Here is a 14,770-nt window from a genome sequence, read left to right on the forward strand (position 1 = left end):
AATATATTCTTCTGCGTTTCAATTATTTCCTTTTCTGCAGCTGTAATATCATCTCTCTTCCTTTTTTCTCTTCGGTCTCCTGCTTCGAATAGTTGAGCTTCTATCTGAGGGAAAATTTTAAAATATTCATTCAAATTCAAATATTCTTAATTTTTATATTTCATAATGTAAAACACTTTTTATAATTAATTAAACAGTGAAACTTCTCTAAAAAGGAACAATTCATAATATTGATTTCTTTAATTTTCAATTTTTTTCCTTTATAATTTTTAAGACTGTTTATAGATCAAGAGGATTTAATGATAATTATTTTAAATTCTTAAAATCTTGTTGTTATAAAAAACATACTCTGTATATAATGTTTGCAATAAAGAATTGAAATAACTCTTTTGTATGAGAAATATTAATTTACATCTGTTATAATTAATTTATACCAGCGGTTCTCAGCCGGTGGTATGCAAAGAAACAAAATATTTTTAACTATGAAATTCAAAAATCTCATAAAGAAAAGAATAGTTAATAGAAATTTCCTTTGATCGAAATTGACTTGAAGATTTGGAAAATGACACACTTGTTAACTTTTGGCTGAACCGAAAAAAAAGAATTTAAAGGCATTTCAAATAAAGCTATCAAATTTGTATTGTCTTTTCGCACAACCTGTTTGTGTGAAAAATGATTTTTTCCATGTTAAATTTGAAATATAAATACTCACCAAAATAAAAAGTGGATCCTAATTTACCATTAAATGAAATAAGAGCAGACATAAAGAAATTAAATATTAAAGTATTATAACTGAAATTTTGATAATCAAGTGAATAATTAATTTAATTAAATTTAATTTTGATAAGTAATCATCAGTTTTTAATCTAATAGTTTTTTATGTGTACATATTTAATACAAAGAGTGTGCAAATGGCAATATAAATATATATATATTATATTTCTATTGAGGAATTGAAAAATAAATATTGAGGAATTGTAAAATTAGTGGTGGTATTAATGTTTTTCAGTTTTTGCTTAGATGGTACACTACAGTCAAAAGGTTGAAAACCGCTGATTTATACCATTAAAGTTTTTCTGTTGGGAGGAAAAGGAAAAGAAGAATCCAGAAAACATTAGATTTTATGTAATACAAACTTGTGATTCCTAAATGCCATTGCAGATTTCCTCGTGATAAAGGTGTGGAATTTTCTAATGTAAAAAAGAAAAAAGCATAAAATAAGCTCAACAATCTTGACTGAAATATATATGCTTTCAGAGATAGCATAAAGCAAGAAAAGTTTACTCAACAATCTTGATTGAAATATACATGCTTTCAGAAATAATATACAAAGCATACTGCATAATCAAAGTTACGAGTTTATATACTATGAGATACTATACATGTTTATAATATACCACGTTCCTGTACACCTAACACCTCGTCCACAATTTTCTATACAATTCATTAAAGATAGTTCCTGAAACATAACTGACTTAAGAGAAACATGCATACTTGTAATTTATGCATAATAATTTGACAAACATTGATTTCAGGTAAAGAGCTACATGTATTATATCAAAGAAAGAATGAATAAATGTAATTTGCCTTTATCCTACAAATACTTAAAAACATTTACATTAAAAAAAATGAATTATTCATAATGGTAGCAAATTTTTAATGAAAAACAAAACAAGAGTTGAAAACTTAATGCAGTTTTTGTCAATATTTTACTCTCTTAAAATTTATATAAATGTATAGAAACTTGAAATGCATACCGCATTTGGCTGGTCAATGTCACCATTTTCATATGTGATTCTTATGTTGTATTTCAAGTTCCAATGGATTTTAGATACAAATAGTTGTTTTAGATTAATTTCAGATTTAAAATACTGCTTGCGGAGCTTACCATCAAAAGACGAAGCTGTGTTAAAAGTTCTGCAGGAATAGAACATTTTAGTACAAAAATTTCTAATGGAAACAACTATGAGATGAATTTGGTACATAGACAAGGCATGCAGTATCAAGTTTATGTAATTCTCTGATTTTTTTTTTTTTTAAGTGAAAACAGATCACTTAACACAAGTGCTAAAAAATTTGTGGAAAATGTTTTTTTAAACTATCATATAATTTTTATTTAATAATTCAAATTAGTATTTTAAAATTTGTTAAATGTTTTTTCCTTTGATATGTTGATAACATTTTGCAAACTTAGATAAATATTGATAGTTTGGTTATGCTAAAAGCAAGTTGCAAAAACAACGTACTTCTCCTGATAAGTATTTTTCTCTTTTCATTTATAAAGACCACCAAATTGATCCAGGTGTTTGTGTTAATACGTAAGTACCAAAAAATATTAAAGAATGCACAATCAAAGATGGCAACCAGTATGGTAAAAGATATAATTAATATATGCAATGAAAGAAATCTTATTAAAAGACGACTTTCATTATTAGCAGAGAAGGATGACACAGTTACAGTAAAGAAATTAAGCTTTTGTTTCTGCACTTGTAGCTTTTAATAGCCAAAAATTGTTTTTTGAAATTTTATGAAATAAATAAATCTGAACATAACTGATATCAAATGAGAATGGGTCCAAACTTTCACTTAAGAAGCAGAAAGTGTACTGTAAATGCCCAATATAATGAGCAGAACACAAAGCATAATTTATAAATTAACCTTTACTCTGGATGTATATATTACATTAATATCACATTAGAATTATCAGGGTTTCATATAATTTTTTATTTATTGTATTACATTGAAATACCTTTAATTTCATTTTTATATTTTCCCAACGATGTACAATATAAATCTAAAAATTGCTCTTAACTGATTCATCACATAATGAATGTCTAAGGGAAGGAATGCCTGCGTGGATGGAAAACTTAGTATTCATGTTATACATTGAAAAAATGAAAAAAACACTCATGCAGCCAGCTTTTTCACCTGGATTTAAAAAGAGACTGGGATAGCGGTGTTCAGCAGGCTTATCTGCTTGTAGATAGATGGGCTTATTAATTACTATATAATTCAAGAACTAGTTAATTTTCATATGGTAAACATGCCTACTGTCACTGAAGAATCATGCATCTGCATTAAACAATAAAAATAAAACACAAATTTGAATTTTAAATTAAACTTACTATTAGAAGAATTAAAACCAAATGCTGTAATTTGAAAATGGGAAAAAAAATGTGGTTTATATTTGAAAAAGCAAGGATTTTTGTCTGAAAAGTAAAATATATTTTACACACACCTGTTGCTCTAGATTACTTTGGAGAGAATTTTCTATAGGAGAAAGTAAATAAAGTTGTACACATTAAAAGAAATATACAGACATGTATTATATTTCTTTCGTTTTCAGGACTGGAACAATTCGTTACACCACACTACAACGCAGTAAACACTTGACCATAAGCTCAGAGGAATTATGGGAACTGATGTTTTTTGTTTACATCGACACGCAGTCTCATTGGATATTGATGTAGTTTATCGGACAAGCTCTCCTGGCACGAGAGCAAACCAGCTCCCCATTGCAATTTTGACGTCATCAGTTACCAGAGCGGTAAAGCGTTGCACTTGAATTCGACTTTAGCAGCCGATAGCAGGAACGCCTCTTGCGAGCTAACATTTGCAATTTATCAGAGCGTTGCAGTTGAATTCGCCCATCAAGTGCAACGCTCTGATAAATTGCAAATGTTAGCTCGCAAGAGGCGTTCCTGCTATCGGCTGCTAAAGTCGAATTCAAGTGCAACGCTTTACCGCTCTGATAACTGATGACGTCAAAATTGCAATGGGGAGCTGGTTTGCTCTCGTGCCAGGAGAGCTTGTCCGATAAACTACATCAATATCCAATGAGACTGCGTGTCGATGTAAACAAAAAACATCAGTTCCCATTATTCCTCTGAGCTTATGGTCAAGTGTTTACTGCGTTGTAGTGTGGTGTAACGAAGTGTTCCAGACCTGAAAACGAAGGAAATATGCAGACATGTAATGTAATGTGTACAACTTTATTTACTTTATCTTATAGATTCCCTCCAAAGTAATCTAGAGCAACAGATGTGTGTAAAATATATTTTACTTTTCAGACAAAAATACTTGCTTTTTCAAATATAAACCACATTTTTTTCCCATTTTCAAATTACAGCATTTGGTTTTAATTCTTCTAATAGTAAGTTTAATTTAAAATTCAAATTTGTGTTAGATTTTTATTGTTTAATGCAGATGCATGATTCTTCAGTGACAGTAGGCATGTTTACCATATGAAAATTAACTAGTTCTTGAATTATATAGTAATTAATAAGCCCATCTATCTACAAGCAGATAAGCCTGCTGAACACCGCTATCCCAGTCTCTTTTTAAATCCAGGTGAAAAAGCTGACTGCATGAGTGTTTTCTTCATTTTTTCAATGTATTATGCTTTGTGTTCTGCTCATTATATTGTGCATTTACAGTGCACTTTCTGCTTCTTAAGTGAAAGTTTGGACCCATTCTCATTTGATATCAGTTATGTTCAGATTTATTTATTTCATAAAATTTCAAAAAACAATTTTTGGCTATTAAAAGCTACAAGTGCAGAAACAAAAGCTTAATTTCTTTACTGTAACTGTGTCATCCTTCTCTGCTAATAATGAAAGTCGTCTTTTAATAAGATTTCTTTCATTGCATATATTAATTATATCTTTTACCATACTGGTTGCCATCTTTGATTGTGCATTCTTTAATATTTTTTGGTACTTACGTATTAACACAAACACCTGGATCAATTTGGTGGTCTTTATAAATGAAAAGAGAAAAATACTTATCAGGAGAAGTACGTTGTTTTTGCAACTTGCTTTTAGCATAACCAAACTATCAATATTTATCTAAGTTTGCAAAATGTTATCAACATATCAAAGGAAAAAACATTTAACAAATTTTAAAATACTAATTTGAATTATTAAATAAAAATTATATGATAGTTTAAAAAAACATTTTCCACAAATTTTTTAGCACTTGTGTTAAGTGATCTGTTTTCACTTAAAAAAAAAAAAAATCAGAGAATTACATAAACTTGATACTGCATGCCTTGTCTATGTACCAAATTCATCTCATAGTTGTTTCCATTAGAAATTTTTGTACTAAAATGTTCTATTCCTGCAGAACTTTTAACACAGCTTCGTCTTTTGATGGTAAGCTCCGCAAGCAGTATTTTAAATCTGAAATTAATCTAAAACAACTATTTGTATCTAAAATCCATTGGAACTTGAAATACAACATAAGAATCACATATGAAAATGGTGACATTGACCAGCCAAATGCGGTATGCATTTCAAGTTTCTATACATTTATATAAATTTTAAGAGAGTAAAATATTGACAAAAACTGCATTAAGTTTTCAACTCTTGTTTTGTTTTTCATTAAAAATTTGCTACCATTATGAATAATTCATTTTTTTTAATGTAAATGTTTTTAAGTATTTGTAGGATAAAGGCAAATTACATTTATTCATTCTTTCTTTGATATAATACATGTAGCTCTTTACCTGAAATCAATGTTTGTCAAATTATTATGCATAAATTACAAGTATGCATGTTTCTCTTAAGTCAGTTATGTTTCAGGAACTATCTTTAATGAATTGTATAGAAAATTGTGGACGAGGTGTTAGGTGTACAGGAACGTGGTATATTATAAACATGTATAGTATCTCATAGTATATAAACTCGTAACTTTGATTATGCAGTATGCTTTGTATATTATTTCTGAAAGCATGTATATTTCAATCAAGATTGTTGAGTAAACTTTTCTTGCTTTATGCTATCTCTGAAAGCATATATATTTCAGTCAAGATTGTTGAGCTTATTTTATGCTTTTTTCTTTTTTACATTAGAAAATTCCACACCTTTATCACGAGGAAATCTGCAATGGCATTTAGGAATCACAAGTTTGTATTACATAAAATCTAATGTTTTCTGGATTCTTCTTTTCCTTTTCCTCCCAACAGAAAAACTTTAATGGTATAAATCAGCGGTTTTCAACCTTTTGACTGTAGTGTACCATCTAAGCAAAAACTGAAAAACATTAATACCACCACTAATTTTACAATTCCTCAATATTTATTTTTCAATTCCTCAATAGAAATATAATATATATATATTTATATTGCCATTTGCACACTCTTTGTATTAAATATGTACACATAAAAAACTATTAGATTAAAAACTGATGATTACTTATCAAAATTAAATTTAATTAAATTAATTATTCACTTGATTATCAAAATTTCAGTTATAATACTTTAATATTTAATTTCTTTATGTCTGCTCTTATTTCATTTAATGGTAAATTAGGATCCACTTTTTATTTTGGTGAGTATTTATATTTCAAATTTAACATGGAAAAAATCATTTTTCACACAAACAGGTTGTGTGAAAAGACAATACAAATTTGATAGCTTTATTTGAAATGCCTTTAAATTCTTTTTTTCGGTTCAGCCAAAAGTTAACAAGTGTGTCATTTTCCAAATCTTCAAGTCAATTTCGATCAAAGGAAATTTCTATTAACTATTCTTTTCTTTATGAGATTTTTGAATTTCATAGTTAAAAATATTTTGTTTCTTTGCATACCACCGGCTGAGAACCGCTGGTATAAATTAATTATAACAGATGTAAATTAATATTTCTCATACAAAAGAGTTATTTCAATTCTTTATTGTGAACATTATATACAGAGTATGTCTTTTATTAACAACAAGATTTTAAGAATTTAAAATAATTATCATTAAATCCTCTTGATCTATAAACAGTCTTAAAAATTATAAAGGGAAAAAAATTGAAAGTTAAAGAAATCAATATTATGAATTGTTCCTTTTTAGAGAAGTTTCATTGTTTAATTAATTATAAAAAGTGTTTTACATTATGAAATATAAAAATTAAGAATATTTGAATTTGAATGAATATTTAAAAATTTTCCCTCAGATAGAAGCTCAACTATTCGAAGCAGGAGACCGAAGAGAAAAAAGGAAGAGAGATGATATTACAGCTGCAGAAAAGGAAATAATTGAAACGCAGAAGAATATATTAATGTACTGTGTGAAATATGTGACTTGTATAAGCAATCAGTTGCAAATCAGTCTGCTGTCATAGAAAATCAAAATATAATTATTAATTTATTAAAAAAATAAATCGTGCATTTCAAATATTACAGTGTTTTCATTCTTTTATGTATTTCTGCAGTGTGGGATTCATATTTTAATTGTAAAATTTACTTCTTTCTTAATTTTATAAAATTTTGTGATTATAAAAATTATTTAAAAGAAATTCACAGATCCATTATATGACATAAACATTATAATAATTCTAATACCACTATTATAAGTCTCGTGAAAATATAGGAAAATGGGAATAAGACTTGTAAGAATCTTTAGTCAATGTATTACAAATTTTAATTTTCAGATATAACACGAAATGAATTAAATTGTTTTTCAATTATGTTAATAAGTTATATGAATGAGATGTGGTATTAAAAATTTCATTTCTTTTTATCATTGAAGAAATAACATTCGATATCCTACAGCTCCATAACAATGGCAGATAAAATTGACATTCTAATTTCGAAGTTCTAAAAATACAGAGATGACAACTATTAAAGTATGGCTAATGTCTAGTTTACAATAACAATGTTGAGTCGCGTACTAAAAATTAAGTGAAACAAACTGTATTTATTTTCCCCCTTCTCTCTCTCTTTTTTTTTTTTTTTTTTTTTTTTGGCTGAAAAACAATTTATTATACACTCATGATTTTACTTAAATGTATTTCTTTTAATAGCAAACCCACTGAGGGAAGTATGCAGTAAGTTATTATAGTGAATGCGTAATGATGATATAAATCTAAATTCAGCAAACAATCTTTCCCTTACTTTAATGTTTTAAAATCTAGAATTAAAAGAAAAATGTATGTTCTTTAAATAATACAAGAGGATATGGAGGCATAAATCATAGGCTGTTTATTCTTTACATATTATGCTAATCAGGAATTGGAGCAAAACCTTGCTTAATCGAAGAATACGCTCACAGGAACGGTGGAGGAAAATTGAACTGTCCAATATTTGTTTTGCCCACCCCCAAGAAGACATAAACAGTATAGAGTAAACATAATACATAAACAGTATAGAGTGAAATAATTGTTTTAATTTATACTATAATAAATAAGCATGAAGTTCTTATGCTATTAAATGTGTATTGTCACATGGAAATTTTCTATCTTGTCCCACGGAAGGGGACGAAAGGGAAACATTTGACTTTTTGGAAGAAACTGAATTTCGGTGCAGTAAATCTTATTGCTAAGTTTAAGATAAATTAAGTGCAATGCTAATTTATAGTGACTTACTATTGTAAATCATAACTGGCATACCAACACTAAAATATATATATATCAAGCCTATTAAGTTATTTCTGGTAGTCAAGAGTTTTTAAACATAAATGATGGAAACAAGAAATTCAGAGGGAAGAACAATAATGATAAAAGTTGTTAGTATGCATTTGGAACCAGGACTAATAAAAATATTTAGGATTATTATTATCAATTAAAATCATTTAGGGTTGTGCATTTAGTTACAGGTTTAAATATAAACCATGGCTTGTGGGTCCCCAAGAATATATTATGAAAGTAATTTTTTTCATAATATATTCTTTATTATCCATGAAGGGGGTTTCACCTTTGCCAGAAGTTCATTGTTGCCCACTTTGGGTTTTTATTATCGAGTTTCAAAATTTAAAGATAATTCATTGTGCAATGCACTGACTGAAAACTTTCTGAAGGTACCAACTCATCATCTTCAAACACATCGATCTCAGGATTTTCAACACAATACCTTAAGCATATATTATGTAAAATGGCCACCAGATATGACCATTTTACATATTTTGCTTTGTGAATACAATAGTGTTCCACCAGTATCGTGCAGTACCCTAAATCTTGATTTGATCTCTATAGCTGCACGAACTTTTCTGTGCTTCTCATTATAGAGATATTCCCGTGATAAAATGGGAATATAATCCACTATCTCCCAAAGATATGCACGATGCGACAAAATACTATCTAGATTTTGTTTCAGTCCACTCCATATAAATGCATCATGAGTATTGCCTGGCCATTGTCCTATAGCATAGAGAACCCTCAGACCAGCATTCCATACCTAGAAAAACATAAATCCTCAGTCAAAAGAAAGTTTCATCTGAAATTTTAATACACAGATTTTTAACATTAAATATAGTTGATATATTAATAAATCAGTCTTTTTAAGGAGTTTACTTTCCATTTTTAACAAAAATATGTCACTGTTTTTTCATTATTAAAAAATATGCAATAAAACGTTAAAACAGACTGATGTATGGTTTGTTGTAACTGCTGTATACAAATGTCTGGCTCAGAATTCCACAGCAGTAATTAGCACAACTTTCATGGTTGATGGTATAATATGGAGGTACCAAAAATTAGTATTATCACAGTAACTGCAAGATGGCTTATATTTCTAAAACTCAGTTAACACATTTCATGCAGAAAGAAAATATTATTTAGTTTCATACTTAAATCAAGGTCACTGAAATGTGGTAAAAGCAATCTGCTTAAGAAAACAGATGCCCCTGTAGAGGACTTTCTATGGAAAACTGGCTTTCATTCCCATTATACATGGGCAAAACCAATGTCATGTAATATAATAATCTATTAGTACAGTAAATAAATTTAATTTCTTTGTATTTATTTATGTCATGCTGCTTTTCGTGTAATTTAGTATGATAACCTTATAAGTTTATTTAATTCTGATCATGGTCTACGGAAGTAAGGTAAGTCACCTGTTATCGAGAATATCTAGTTATGTTAAAGTCTGCAATAACTTTTCATATCATAAGAGATTTACGAATGTGTGTATAACTTACATGTGTAGTTATTATGCAAGATCTATAGAAAGTATCCAAAATTACCATGACATTAATCAGACTGTACGAACAGGCAAGACATTATACATTAGGAGAAAATTAACTAATATTTTGGGGGATGAAATACTATTTTACACATGGGAACTGTTTAAACAGCTGAGAAAAATTCATGCTTTTTCCCCCTACAGTTACAGAATATATATATATTGTTTCATAAGAATAAAAAGTAAAGTTAAATTTAAATAATTCTCATACGCCATTGCTGCAAAGAATGAAATTTGAATTTAACAAATATTCTCTATTCATATAAAGTTAATTTAAATTATGAAATTTTAATTGCATACATATCAAAGATTAATTATTGCTGCAAACTAATTTACTATATCACTGAAATTCTGAGAGCATATGTAAATTAAATGCACGTATCTAAAACCATGAAAAAATATATAATATTCCAAAAAACTAATCCCAAATATATACATATATATATCTCAAACACAGGCATATGCATAATTTCTGTTAGAAAATCAATTTCTCCGAGATTACGTTTTAGAGTAATTAAAACAATAAATTAATGGTGATATTATTACTGCATTCCAAAATTCGCAGTAATTAACGATTTCGATCATTACTACGAAAGAAAAAGGGATGAAAAAGAAAGAATCCTGATACAATAACATTAAAAATTTGTGTGTTTACGTATAAAAATATATAATATTCTCAAATAGGTCATTTAAGCATAGTCTTTGATTCGGAAACATTTCCAGAAGTATTTCAGTTTTCATAATCTGAAGTAAAAACAAACCTGCTTTTGCAGAGAATATCCATTGGCAGTTGCCTTCAGAAAAGGTTTCAATTCATTGAAGCAAACCGATTTAATCTGAATCAACTGATGAACTCACGCTCCTACATTTCAAAAGCATTACGACTGTCTCTTAAATGCCAAGGAATTCGATCAGCATTTCTCCGATTTCTTAAACGTCTGAGCAAAATCACTTCAGCCATCTTGTTTACAGTCACTGTTAAGAGTTTGCGGCAGGTCAGGAGTAGCCGCAAAATTCCTCTATGGTAGTGACGTATTTTCAGTAGGCGTGTCCGAAAAGCGTTGCACTTGAATTCGGTTTTGCAATGCAAGTGCGATTACCATGACAAACGTTGCACTTGAATTCGCCCCTAAAAAGAGAATTAAATTCAAAAGGAATTTCTTCAAAAATAAGCTTGAACCCTAGCTCAAAACTGCGGCAACCTCAGGTTTTACTGCAATTTGAAAATAGCCCGACGTCAGGTCAAGCGTAGTCATATACTTAGCAGATCTGATTTTTCTTATAATCTCATCAATTATCTGGGGAGGGATACAGTCAACTGCGAACTTCCATGAGTTCGGATGTGACGGTGGGAAGACGTTTATCTTTCTACAGAAAAACACCCGGCTTCCGTAGGGGCTGCTACTTGAAACAATTATTTTATTCTCCAACATTTTCTTAATACTCTCTTCTAATATTTCTTCTTTAAGTTGGTCATGCCGATACAGCTTAGACCGGACTGAGGAGAGGCGTTTCCAACATTAATCTGCTGCTGCACGATCTGACGGAAACCAGGTTTGTCATCGAATATTTTACAAAATTGTCGTACCACATTTTCCAATTTTTTTTCCTCTTCCTGAAGATGGTTCAGGTCGACATCTGGCATGGCCCCCCTCTTCTTCAAGTGTCCATCTGCACTTGCAGCGTTCTTAAAATTTAATTTAGCGCTTGCTGCGCGTAAAAAGTCGACCCCCAAAATAATCGATGTTAAGAGGTCTTTTATTGCCAGAAAATCCACTTTTTTTACTTCCTTATATATTTGAACGTGTAGCCCTACATTTCCCATGCACACACACTGTTTTCCTTGGGCGGCAATTACCCTCTGCCCGTAGTTTTAAAAACCTATAACAGCTAAAAATCTCTTTAAAGAAGACTTGCGACAGAAAGCTGCATTGAGCTCTGGTATTCACTAAGGCGGTAGTAGGAACATTGTTCAATAAGATAATAATTTAGGGCAAACCCAAATTTTATACGACTACTGTATTTAATTTAATTTCCGAGGGATTTTTCTTCCCACGCCGTGACCGAGCCCTCTTCTCGGCGACCCTAATCACTTTAAATCCTTACTTTCCTCCCCTTGCTTCTGCTTCTTCTTACTGCGACCTACAAATGTTTTAAACTGACCCGTCTTCTTGTTATCTGCTTTTCCAACTTTCCCCGCTTGCCGATAAGAATTCTGCTTACTTTAAGGTTTCTCTTGAGGCGAAATACTGGCGGAAATTACTTGAACGCGCGTTTTCAGCGGTTCGTCTGCTCTGAAACTTCACAGCAAGTTGAAATAAGTTTTCTATCGTCTAGAAAATCTTAAATTGACGGCAGTAGATACCGCAATATCACTTCAGTTAATTCATTATCCGGCTTCTTTCCATATAATAAATTAAATATTTGAATTTTTCTAAGAATAAAGTCCGTCAACTCGTAGAAATTGGTCTGATATTTACTAAACAATTCTGCCAACAGCTTCGCTCGGTCTTTGACTACGGGAAAAGCTTTTGATAGCAAAGTTTTAAAGTTTTTCCATGTGTAGGTTTCCGATCCTGGATCCCCCTATAGGAATTTCGCGATTCCCTTCAAACAACTCAGATCCTGGTCTTTTTTAAGTTCGCTGTAGTAATTGTAATTTTCTGCACCTGGTTTACAGTATGTAAAGTAAAATGCAGGTCCAGCTGCTCTATGAAAGTCATCACGGAATCTTTGCCATCAAATTTTGCAGCTGGCTTCATGGCTGCTCTCACTGTTTCTACAATAAAACCGAATCCCTCCATAGGATTTGCTGCTGGCTGAGGAATTTGAAAGATCGGAGAGGTCAAAGTAAATTTTTCATTTTCCAAAGGCATAGTTCGCCAAAAATACTTCGGGCGGGCGCCAATATAGGGTTCCTCCCTTTTATCTACCAAGTGTTGGTGAACATAGAGAACAACTAAGCGAATAATCGCTTAAGTTCAGAAATAGAAACGTAAACTCAAGAAAGATTAATTACCCTTTATTGCTCAAAATAAAGATATACAGTCGGCCTCTTTCTCAGGGCGTACAGCAAAGCCTCCACTTGGGCTTAAACTCAAAAGTGTGAGAAAGAAGAACTTAACTAATTAAAGAAATTTTACCGAAGCTAACACAAATCTAAACTAGTTGGCCCCTAATATTAAATTAGTTACCGAAGCTATGAAGGACAAGTAATACGGCCGGCCGTAGTAACAGCTTAGAGAGACGTGGCCAAAAGGCAAACGCGAACTATTCAGAGAATCTAAATCTCTCTCTCGAAGTCAGTGGAATTCCACTTAAATACTATTCCTTATCATTTGCATTAAACGCGATTCTAAAAATTCATTCTGGTAAGGTATTGTAAGCTGAAGCTAGGAGAGATAGGAAAGGTGCATAAACTTTAAAAAATCTGCTATAAACTTAGGATAAACCTTACACAGTAAATAATGATGGTCATGATCTGACGATACATCACATTTACGTGATAATTTTAGTTTGACTAAGAAAAGGCTCGAGTACACCACTGCGAAACGTTTAGCAGTGAATCTGTGTCAACAGTATGAAAATGTATTTTTAAGTTGTGTTAATGGATGTATCATGGAACATGTCCCTACGTCTGAAGCGAACTCCTATGGTAACTATTTACATCATCGCTCTGTCCTAAAGGTAAGCAGCAGTACCACATGAATTCGTCCAGGGTTTGCTGCTTCAGTGAGATTGACAAATCATCCTTCTCTGAACCAATGCTTACAGTGACGTCCTAATTTAATTCAATTTATTCCAGACGTCCTACTGCGATTCAGAGAGTAGCAGTAGGGAGTCATAGCTGACATTAGAAAAAACTTTTTACAAATAAATATTCGGAAAAAGGATAGAAATTTCCTACGGTTTTTATAGTGAGAAAACGTGGAAGAGAAAAAGCTCAGAGTTTTCGACGTGTCAGACTTCTTTTTGGTGCAAAATATAGTCCTTTCCTTCAGGCCTCAGTTATTGAGCACCACACTGAGAACAGTGGAGATTTGGAAGTTACCTTTAAAAAGTTTTTAAAGCTTCTAAGTCGACAATAACTCAGAAGCTTAGAGACAATGACTTCTAAATTGGATGAGGACGCTCACAGAATATACAAATAATTTTTCTGGCAGATATGTTCGAAATTAGAGTAGCAGCAGTAGGTTCATCCCGTTGAAAAGGTTTATGGAATTCCTCTCGTTTCACAGCACTTCTAAATTCATTCTCTGCTAAAACACGATGGTCTTCACCTTTTACATCATAGCGTAGGAAAGAGATCAAATTTTCCAGAACCTTTTCCTTTGCAAGGACTGGTTCTTCTTTGACCTCTCTGTTGATTCAATACCTGTCCCAAACCTTTAAGACTTCTGCCGGAAGACATGATTCCAAAACAGTGTAAAGCATTGCTGAGTAATTTCATGTTATCACCCCCAGCGTCTCTAACGCAAGTAGACATGAACCACGCTTCCCGTGCAAATAATTTAACTTGATTATAGATTTGTTATTTACTAATTCCAAAAGGTCTCAGTTGTAAACTTCGATCAATTAGTTCTTTTTGCCATATCGGGACTTTTTGGTGTATTAGTCCTTTCTGCCATATCGGTCAATAGCTTTTAGGTACTTGTCCTTAAGAAGCGGATAACTTTCAGCGGTTTCACGTGCTTTAGTCTTCGGTTTTAACGAAAGAAGCAGATACTGAAATTTATCTTCGCTTGAATTCACATCTTCATAAACTCGTCAAAACTGACCCCAAAATGCAACCCATGAGCTGGGCATAAAATCATACCCCTTAAAACGT

The sequence above is a fragment of the Stegodyphus dumicola genome, chromosome X1 (assembly GCF_044657685.1).
Source record: "Stegodyphus dumicola isolate Sdum_Otavi_A_Nest chromosome X1, ASM4465768v1".
NCBI classification, from domain to species: Eukaryota; Metazoa; Arthropoda; class Arachnida; order Araneae; family Eresidae; genus Stegodyphus; species Stegodyphus dumicola.